The 9,337-nt window shown below is 38.8% G+C and overlaps 1 non-coding gene across 1 annotated transcript; it reads right to left on the bottom strand.

Annotated features, from left to right (window-relative positions):
• Window positions 1-735: 735 nt before the first annotated feature.
• LOC127740901 (small nucleolar RNA R71) lies at window positions 736-844 on the bottom strand. The gene has a single exon (XR_008001757.1). It is a non-coding gene; the product is annotated as a small nucleolar RNA R71 (small nucleolar RNA).
• Between the last annotated feature and the right edge of the window lie 8,493 nt (window positions 845-9,337).

The raw sequence follows: 9,337 nt of genomic DNA, 5'->3' as shown, positions 1-9,337 counted from the left end.
GGTGACTTTGAACGCCGGTTTGGGCCATCAAATCTTGGGAAAAGTATGGACTATCATATATTGCTGGAAAGCCCAGGATGTCTACTTTCCAACGCCGTTGAGAGCGCGCCAATTGGGCCTCTGTAGCTCCAGAAAATCCACTTCGAGTGCAGGGAGGTCAGAATCCAACAGCATCTGCAGTCCTTTTTGGTCTCTGAATCAGATTTTTGCTCAGGTCCCTCAATTTCAGCCAGAAAATACCTGAAATCACAGAAAAACACACAAACTCATAGTAAAGTCCAGAAAAGTGAATTTTAACTAAAAACTAATAAAAATATACTAAAAACTAACTATATCATACTAAAAACATACTAAAAACAATGCCAAAAAGTATACAAATTATCCGCTCATCAACCAACTTCTAACCTCTATGGCAGAAGTATCTCTATACCTGCCATCAGTGCTATTAACTTTGAGCTAAAACTTCAGTTAGTTTCTCTAATACAATAGAATTGCAAGTTCCATAGACTTCCATTGGAAGATCCACACCTGTTCCTATCTAAATTCTTGCAAATCTGTGACACTGTTAAGACCAATGGAGTGGATCCTGGGGTCTACAGACTTATGCTTTTCCCTTTTTCTGTTAGAGACAGAGCTAGAATATGGTTGGAGTCTCAACCAAAGAAAAGCCTAGACTCTTGGAAAAATTTAGTCAATGCTTTGTTGGCCAAGTTTTTTCTACCTCAAAAGATAAGCAAGCTCAGGGTAGAAGTTCAAACTTTCAAACAGAAAGATGGTGAATCCCTTTATGAAGCTTAGAAAAGATACAAGTAACTGATCAGGAGATGTCCTCCTAACATGCTCTCAAAATGGTCTATCCTAGGTATTTTCTATGATGGTCTATCTGAGACATCTAAGATGTCCTTGGATCATTCTGTTAGTGGATCACTCCAGTTGAAGAAAACACCTGCAGAGGCACAGAAACTCATTGAAATGGTTGCAAACAACCAATTCATATACACTTCTGAGAGAAACCTTGTGAACAATGAGGTAGCTCAGAAGAAAGGAGTTCTAGAGGTTGATATTCTAAATGCCATAGTGGCTCAGAACAAGATCTTGACCCAACAGGTCAATATGATCTCTCAGCATTTGACTGGAATGCAAGCTGCAACCGGCAGCACTCAAAACACCTCATATGAAGGAGATGCCTATGATCCAGATCAACCTTCACTAGAGGAGGTGAATTACATGGGAGAACCCTATGGAAACACCTACAACCTCTCATGGAGGAATCATCCTAACCTCTCATAGAAGGATCAACAGAAGCCTCAGCAAGGCTTCAACAATAATCAATGTGGAAGAACCCAGAATAGGTTCAACAACAGACCACCATTCCCATCTTCTCAGCAACAGATGGAGACTTCTAAGCAGTATTTTTCTGACTTAGCAACCATAGTCTCTGAACTCTCTAAGATCACTTACAGTTTCATAATAGAAACTAGGTCCTCCATCAGAAATCTGGAGGTGTAAGTTGGTCAGTTGAGCAAGAGGATCCATGAAACCCCTCCTAACATTCTTTCTAGTAACACTGAGGTTAACCCAAGAGAAGAGTGCAAAGCCATCACTGTAGAAGTGGAGGCCAAATTTAAAGGGGATGAAGCGGCATTGAACACCAGTAAGGAAGTCCTTACTAGGCATTCAACGCCCAAAGCAGAGCCATCAGTACCTCCAACACCTCCTGTGCCTACACCCCGACTCCAAGACACCCTATGAGTTAGGTCGGGAGATTTTAGAGACTCTATACCAAATGCTCACCGCTTCCAGTGGATAGTAGCGAAGTTTGATGGTCGTGATCCTGGACCACCTCCTCTGGACACACCTGAGCCTGAGAGAGGAGCCAACAGCTGAAGCTGGCCAGGCAGATGACCCTCAGAAGCAGACAAGAGCAGAGGCCACTGTGGAGGAGCCTACAGACCACATGGTTGAGGAGCCGGTAGCTGTAGCCGAGCTGAATGTTGAGACCATATCAAAGCCAGCTGGGCAGACATCTGAGGAGCCCAGGCCCGAGCCCGCCAGCTGTCTGTCCACCGACATCATTATCTACCATCGTCATCACCACCCACCACCGTCAGGCGGTGGAGCTGCATAGAGTTGATCACCTCGGTCCGTTTGGGCACGGAATTCCATGGATCTTCTATTTTTGGGTGTAAATATTCTCTTCCGAACACTTATCATTTAGTTTATTTTCAGTTTTTATTACACTTTTGTGGATACCTTTAGTGCTTTGACTTATGCACTTTTCACTTTGGTACATATAGTAGTTGCTTTTGGTTATATATATAGTATTGCACTTTTGTTTCGATATATCTATATACTTGTTGCATTTTATATTGCATGGTACATAGTTTAGATATGAATTGTGAATGGATGATGTGAATAGCTTATGCCTAGCTCATTTTGATCCTAATTGTTCATGTTACTTTTTGCTTGTTGAAAATTAGGAGAAGAACTAGGAAATTTTTGAAAAATTTTGCATCCATCACAACATACATACATACATATATCTGAAATAATTTTGGTAAAAAACAACAAGAACTTTCCAAGGATTTTGGGCTTTCTATTGAAATTGGTTGGAAAATTGTTTTCAAACTTGCTTGAACAATTTTTATGGAATATAGAAGAGTAAGGAACAAAATACCTTGTGAGTTTTTGAGCTTTAAAGAGTGGTTACACATTTTAACCACTAATTTTGTTCATTGTGTGTTATATCTCTTCTATGATTGTAATCTTGGTTTTGCTTGATTCTTTATTTCCAATGGTTGATGTTTTGAATTGCATTGAGCATGATTGAGGCCATCTTTGTTTAAATCTTACTTTTCCCATATAACCTACCCTTGGCATTCACCATTGTTAACCCCCCTTGAGCCTTAATTACCCCATTGTTCTTGATTTTAGCACATCACAATCCTAAGCGGAAAACCATGAAATACCTTGGATTGTGTCCTTGATTAGCTTGGATTGAAGGAGTGTGTTACGTTTAAGTATAGGAGAATTTTGGGAAACATTGGTAGTGAGTGACAATGTTTAAATTGGGTATTTTATTGAAAATTTTGGAAAATAGGAACAATCATGTATGAACTACTTAAACTATATGCAATTCTAAAAAAAAGAAAAAAACCCTTCATCATAAAAAGGGCACAAAGTCACCCTGAAAAGTAGAGAAATAAATAAAGGAATTGCATATGTGATGTATGAGAAAAGCATACATGAGTGTTAGTAAACAAGAAATGATGGAAGGTTAGGATTGCACTTCTTTGTTTTGATTTGGTCATTATAGGTTGATGTGGAGACTTAAACTAATCGAGGATACAATTGCATTAGTCCACTTGGCCATATCTATCCCACCTTACCCTAACCCCATTACAACCATATGAAGTCCTCATGATAATTACATCCATGCATCACTTGTTGTTGATTGTTAAATGAAAAGCAAATCCCTGAAAGCATGATTGGAAGGAGATTTGAGTGAATTGACCCTAAACACCGAGTGATTAGATCCTGCAAGTTGCTTAATTTTGATAAGTGAATCAATTCTCTAGACCTTATTTGCATTGAATTAATTCTCTGCTTATCCCTATCATGTTTATACTTGCTTGGAATTGGATTGCTTGCTTGTTTCATCAAATTAATAGGACATTATAGATAGATAGATATATAGCATATATATACTTGCATGCATATAGATAGTTACATTCAATAAGTTAGTTGTCCCCTTTTGATCATTTTTCTTGTTGGTTTAGCATAAGGACATGCTATTGTTTAAGTGTGGAGGAATTAATGAGTTCATATTTTTCGATATATATTGCCTTGCTTTGAATGGATTCTAGCATATGAACTCACACTTAAGCACCCAAATAGCATACTTTTGTGTTTGATCCCTAATTTGATCCTACATGTGAAAACATGCAATTTTGTGCTTTAATAGAGAGATTTAATTCCACTTTTATTTCATTCGATGTGGTGATATGGTTTGTGAGTGATTTTAGGCCTTGAAGACAAGAATGGATGGCAAAAAGTGGAAGAAAGCATGTGCAAGGGAGAAAACATGAAGAAAACAAGGAAAAGTACACACAACGAAGTGTGCGTGCGAACAGCCTTGCGTGCGTACGCACAAGCAAGAATTTCCATGTGTGCGTGCGCACAAGCACCTGTGCATACGCACAGGTTAGTTTTCAGCCGAGTGTACGGACGCACATCCGCACAGGTCCCTGCACATGATTTCATTAATGAACCATGTACTGCGTGAATTTGCAGGCCTCTTGGCCCATTTTGGAAGGCTTGAAGGCTGAATTTGGATGCTATATGAAAGGGAATTAAACACATTTGAAGGCATTAGGACTTAGATTAATTTTCTATAGTTTCATATAGTATTAGGAGTAGGAGTAGTGTAGAATAGAGAGCTCTCCTAGGGTTTATGTAGTTTCATTTTTCATTCTCATGTAGCATTTTATAGCAAGCTTAATTATGGATTTTGATCATCTTTAATTGTAAGTACTCTTAATTTCCTGTTTAATTACATTGTCTTTACTTTCATTTCCTTTTGGTTCAAGTTACTTGTTTATATTTGCAATTTTATGTTTCTTGAAGTTTTGATCAATGAATTTAATGTTTCATGCTTTCTTTATGCTTGATTGCTTGTTTATATTTGGTTTTGTTGATAGTTGGTTATAGTTCTTTAATTTTTCTTGCAAATTTCCATGTTTGGATTTTATGCACACAAGGTGTTTGTGAAAATGCCAACCTTAGATTTTGAGTAGATTTTCACACCTTTACTTATGGTTTGAGTTCTTAGGATACTAGAGTCATAATGTCCGACATTTAGTGGTAATTCTTGGGTAGTTAGTTGGCTCTTGTTTCCATTGACGCTAGCCTTTTATCAACTAGTTTGGTAAATTGGCTAGGACTTATGGATTAAAGTCAATTATGCTTGCTTGACTTATTCCTTGATGGTTGGGGTTGACTAGGTGAGACTAACTCATGACAATTACCATAGTTGTGGTTATGGCGATGATAGGATTCCTTGGATCCTCACTCCCAAGTCAAGGCTCTTTTATTGCATTTATAGCATTTTCGCTAGTTTTGATCTTGTTTCCTTTCACTTGCATTAATATTAATTTTGATCATTAATTAGTTCTTTTATTTCATAAGTTCTTTTAATTTTTCATTTCTTGCTTGAAACCCCCCTTTTTCTTGCCTTAACAACTGAGGAAGTAACATTTCAATTGCATCCTAGGCAAGAACGACCCGAGGTTTAACTACTCTCGGTTTTAATTAGAAATTCTAAACATTTGATTAAGAGAATTCATTGTTGGTTTGGACTATGCTACCAACGAATTAATGCTTATATTTTGATTAATTCCAAACCATGCAATAGTTCTTCTTGTCACGTTGGTTCAGCTAAAACTACCTCAGAAGCTGCCGATCCCGGGTGCTTCCTGATTCCCTGTAACATAGGCACCATTACCTTTGATAAGGCTCTATGTGACCTAGGGTCAAGCATAAACCTTATGCCACTCTCTGTAACGGAGAAGTTGGGAATGTTTGAGGTTCAAGCTGTAAGAATCTCATTAGAGATCACAGACAAGTCAATGAAAAAGGCTTATGGTCTGGTAGAGAATGTGTTAGTTAAGGATGAGAACCATTACATCCCTGCAGATTTTATAATCTTGGACACTGGGGAGGAAGAGGATGATTCCATCATCCTTGGAAGACCTTTCCTAGACCCTACCAACACCATCGTTGATGTAGCAAAGGGAGAACTAATTCTACAGTTATGGGAGGACCACATCTTGTTCAAGATGCATAACCCCAACTCTCCTTCTGACAAAAGAGAAACAGTTATGCAACACATAGTGTTCCAACCCTCTCTCTCAGTGCAGAGCTATACGGAACCCCCAAACACCAACTCTAAGTTTGGTATTGGGCAGCCATTATTAAGCACTGAAAACACTGGTACTAAAAAGAAAGTACCTAAAGGCTAGAGGGACAAAAAAATCACCACTGAAGGCCTCTCACTTGGCATGAGAGTTGTCTTCCCTGACAACCTAGTCATTCCACAAACTGTGAAACAGATCCTATCTCTAGAACATGTGGAATTTATCCATAAGAGCACATGCAAGAAGTTCACTGTAAGGGGCGAAATTCTGAGCCCCTATCCATCTCCGTAAGGAGCTAACCGTCAAGCTAGTAACGTTAAAGAAGCACTTGTTGGGAGGCAACCCAACCCTAATTAAAGTTATTTCTATTTTTTCATTAAGTTTATTTCAGTTATATCAGTTTAATTTTCATATTTGTTTAAGTTTGTGATCATGTGCAGCAGTTAGAACAAAAACAGAAATAGTCAGAGCTGGAAACAAAACAACCTGGAGTAGAGACCTTGCTGGCATTGAACGCCAGCCAGGAACGCCAATCAGGGGGCAGAACCTGAGAGTTCAACGCCCCAACATAGGCATAGACCTGGCGTTGAACGCTAGGTAGGAACACCCTAATGGGCGTTCAATGCCCACTAAGAGGCACATTGCTGGCGTTGAACGCCAGCCAGGAGCATGAGCTGGGCGTTCAACACCCACAAGGAGGCAGGGAACTCAAATTCCCTAGCCCCTCATGACCAGTGGGTCCCACAGAATCTCCACCTACCCTACCTTCTTCTCTCTCTTCCTTTCACTCTTCCCCACATAATTTTTCCTATAAACCCTAACCCAATCACATCCATACTTCTTTCCAAAACCATCATAACTCCCACAAACCCCACTCACTTTAAATTCAAGATTTTCCACCCAATTCCCACCCATTCATTCGAACGCTTACCTATCCTACTCCTATAAATATCCCTTCTTCTTACCCTTCATACACACACCATTCATACATTAAAGCCCTACTTGGCCGAATCCACTCTCCCTCTCCTTCTCCTCTATTCTCTTCTTCTTCTTCTACTCCTTTCTACTATTTTCTTCTTATTTTTCTCGAGGACAAGCAAAGCTTTTAAGTTTGGTGTTGAAAAAGCCTTGATTTTGCTTCCCATTCACATTTATGGCGCCCAAAATCGGAGAATCCTCTAGAAAGAGGAAAGGAAAAGCAGTTGCTTCTACCTCCGAATCTTGGGAGATGGAAAGATGTATCACCAAAGCTCATCAAGACCACTTCTATGAAGTAGTGGCAAAGAAAATGGTGATTTCTAAAGTCCCCTTTAGGCTAAAAAAGAATGAGCATCCAAAGAGAAATCTGGAGGAAAGGTTAGGAAGTCCTAACCAATTCTATTATGGAAGTCGGAATCTTGATGGTGCAAGAGTTCTATGCTAATACATGGGTTACTAAAAACATAACACTAGTGTGAACCCAAATCCCAAAAATTAGAGCACCATGGTCCGAGGGCGACTTTTGGATTTCGACCTGAAAAGTGTAAAGTTGGCACTCCAATTGCCAGTAATGCAAGGAGATCCACATACTTACACTAGGAGAGTCAATTTTGACCAAAGGTTGGACCAAGTCCTTTCAGAAATTTGTGTGGAAGGATCTCAGTGGAAGAGGGATACTCAAGGCAAGCCTATCCAACTGAGAAGGCTTGACCTCAAACCCATAGCTAGAGGATGGTTGGAATTTATCCAACGCTCTATCATCCCGACTAGCAATCGGACAAAAGTGACCATTGACAAAGCCATTATGATTCATTGCATCATGATTGGAAGTGAGGTGGAGGTACATAAGGTAATACGTCAAGAGTTGTACAAGAAAGCTAAAAAGCTTTCCACCTTAGCAAGGTTGGCATTCCCCTACCTTATCTGTCATCTATGCAATTCAACTGGAATTGTCATAGAAGGAGACATCTCCATTGAAGAGGACAAGCCCATCACTAAAAGAAGGATGGAGCAAACTAGAGAGACAGCACATGGACCACAGCAAGAGCATGTAGAGCTACCTCAACAAGAAATCCCTGAGATGCCTCAAGGGATATATTTTCCTCCCTAAGGCTATTGGGACCAATTACACACTTCTCTAAGAGAATTAAGCCCTAGCATGGCTCAACAAAGGATGGAACATCAAGAGCATTCCACCATCCTCCATGACATAAAAGAAGATCAAAGGGCCATGAGGGAAGAACAACAGAGGCAGGGGCGTGACATAGAAGAAATCAAGCACTCCATTGGACCCTCCAAAAGGAGTAGTAGCCGCCATGACTAAGGTGAATTCCTTCCCTTTAGTTCCCTGCTGCCTATGTTATTTTTTTTTTTGTTTTCTATATATTTTGTTTTATTGTCTATTTCTGGTGCATGATCATCTGTCTTTATGTCTTAAAGCTATGAAATATTCCATATATCTCTCACCTTGCTTAAAAGAAAATTTTTAATTGAAAAAGAGAAGTAAGATGCATGAACTCAAGTTATATAATAAGAATAGTCAATTATTTGATGTGGTGTCATTGCTTTTGTTTTCTGAATGCATGAATAAACAGTGCATATTTAATGTTGGAGTTAAGAATGTTGACTCTTGAAAGAATGATGATAAAAGTGAAGTATTATTGGTAATCTAAAAAATTCAAAAATTGATTCTTGAAGCAAGAAAAATCAATATATATATATATATGCTTATGGGAAAAAGAAGAAGCAAGCAAAAAGGAAAGAAATAGAAAAAGCCATTAGCTCTTAAAACCAAAAGGCAAGAGCAAAAAGCCAATAGCTCTTTAAACTAAAAGGCAAGAGCAAGGATCCAAGGCTTTGAGCATCAATGGTTAGGAGGGCCTAAAAGAAATAAAATCTTGGCCTAAAAAGTTCAAATGAACTTCTCCCTAACTATATGCTTGTGGTGTGAAGGTGTTAAGTGAAAAGCTTGAGACTGAGCAGTTAAAGTCGTGATCCAAAGCAAAAGTTTGTGCTTAAGAACTATGGACACCACTGGCTGGGAATTCTAGCAAAGCTGAATCACAATCCTAAGGGGTTCACCCAGTTAAGTGTTTGTGGCATTTATGTATCCGGTGGTAATACTAGAAAACAAAGTGCTTAAGGTCACAGCTAAGACTCTAAAGAAGTTGTGTTCAAGAACCAAAAAGAACTAAACTAGGAGAGTCAATAATATCATATGAATTCTAAGTTCCTAAAGATGCCAACTATTCTAAGCTTAAATAGAAAGTGAGATACCAAAACTATTCAGAAACTGAGCTTCATTAAAACTCTGAGATTCATTGTATCCTTCTCTTCTTTTTATTCTACTTTATTTTTAGTTGCTTGGGGACAAACAACAGTTTAAGTCTGGTATTCTGATGACGGATATTTTATACGCTTTTTGGCATCATTTTCATATAGTT

This window comes from Arachis duranensis, chromosome 7 (genome assembly GCF_000817695.3).
Source record: "Arachis duranensis cultivar V14167 chromosome 7, aradu.V14167.gnm2.J7QH, whole genome shotgun sequence".
Classification (NCBI taxonomy): Eukaryota; Viridiplantae; Streptophyta; class Magnoliopsida; order Fabales; family Fabaceae; genus Arachis; species Arachis duranensis.
The sequence above is the reverse complement of the archived record's forward strand: the minus strand, read 5'-3'. Positions and strand labels throughout refer to the sequence as shown.